This window comes from Arachis ipaensis, chromosome B07 (assembly GCF_000816755.2).
Source record: "Arachis ipaensis cultivar K30076 chromosome B07, Araip1.1, whole genome shotgun sequence".
In the NCBI taxonomy this organism is placed as follows: Eukaryota; Viridiplantae; Streptophyta; class Magnoliopsida; order Fabales; family Fabaceae; genus Arachis; species Arachis ipaensis.
This window is the reverse complement of record NC_029791.2, coordinates 11,925,769-11,927,716: the sequence shown is the minus strand read 5'-3', so window position 1 is coordinate 11,927,716 and position 1,948 is coordinate 11,925,769.

Genomic DNA, 1,948 nt, shown 5'->3' with positions numbered 1-1,948 from the left:
TTTAAAATAAAAAACTTTAATTCGATAGAATTTGGATCCTCTAAATTATGAATGTTTATTTTAGAAGGTAAAGTGTAATTTTTTACTATTAAATGGTTTCTCTATTATATTTATTTTTGGTTCCACTTATAAAATAGATGATAAAAGATTACACTTTATTCTCTAAAATAAAATTGAAAATTTAAAAAATCCAAATCTAATTCGATAAATGTCATGGTAGAAATTTTATGAGTACCGACAATACAGGATAGAATTCAATTAGAAGTAAATAAAGTAAAATACCATATTTTTATTAAAGAGAGGTGTGACCATTTCCTGATTAATGATGACAACAGCGTGAGAGTAAGATCTAAAAGAAGGGTGAATAGTTGTATTTATGACAGTTTTGTGAACAACAAAACGGAGACCTACAACAACCATGCCAAAAAATGGGAGAAAAAAGATGATGATGTGGAGAGAATAAAGGAGAACAACATTATTAAATGAGGTGGGTGCAGTTGATGATATGTTAGTAGTTTTGTCTTAGAAAAACTCAAAAAAATCTTGAAAAAAGAAAGAGATAATCTTCTAAATATGCAAGATATATAACTCAGAAATAGTGTTGATAACTGAATTTCAACTAAATGCTTTGAGGATGACAAATATATGGATGAGGTGATTCAAAATATTCAATTAGATTTGGTTGGTAGCCCAAATCAAGGAGTGGTCTAAAATGAAGTGAAACAGGGTGTAATTGTTCATAAAGTAGAAAATGATGAGTCTATTATTAAACTACTCTTCCACCTCAGCCCATGACAACAATAAAAAAGTTTTGTGACCTACAAATTCAACCTAATAGAATACATAAATTCAATTACAAATTTAATTATGGGTTGAGGTAGAAGAGTAGTTTAATATCTATATCTACCCCTCTATATCCATTGGGTTTTGAAGAAGTTATTATATATGGGAGCCTCCATAATGGACCGAGTAACAACAACAACAAAGTCAAGAAGAGTAGGATAGAATTATGTTCTAAAATCATAAATGGAGAAAAAATAAAATGTATATCAGCGAGACTTAGAAGAAGATTGAGAGCAGATATTGAGATTAATAAACGCGTGAAGGTTAAGAGAATAAAGATGAATAGCTCTAAAAATAAGAAGAGACCCGTAAAATAAAAGTCAGCAAAAGAGAAGCTAGAAAGGTGCTCATAAAAAAAAAAGAGAGGTTAGCTTGGTGCAAAACCTTAGTAGCGAAGATGAGGAAATAGAGTCTGAAGATGAAGCTATCAAAACTTAGAGAGTGAGAACTCATTTAAAGTTGACCTATAGTGATGAAGAAACAACCGTAGCGTATCTTAGAAAGGAATTAGCTGAAACAAAAAAAATAGATGTGATTTTCATGGGAACAAGATTAAGAGGAAAAAGAACCGCGAATTGTAAACCGTAAAAGTGACATAATTTAAGGACTTTATTCAAATATAAAGATGAGAAATGTTACATAATAAAATCTTTTATAGGTGATATTAGGTTGCTTATTTAGTGTTTTTGTGATATTTTACTTAAATTTAGCGGAGTGTAAAAATTTTTAAAAAAATTTTAGTGTTTATATTTTAGTTGTTTGTCCTTTTTTGTTTAAATTGATGTGAACTCCTGTTTATCGTCTAAAGCACAGTGTTAAATTTTTTACAAATGGAGAGTTTCACCAACGATCAACAAAATCTATTCAAGATCAAAAGGTACGTAGTAGCGTGAAGACTGAAGAGCAATGCATCAAATTTATATGGGAGCAAAGCTAGGTACTGTTCAGAAAATGATCCTAGCCGAAGTTGTAATTAAAATCTATATATATATATATGGAGTCCAGTTAACTAGAACAACTCAAGCCTCTAATCATATAAAAGTAATTGCCGATTAACACTATACTTCAATATTATTATAATGTTTAAATAATTGAGATTGTGCTC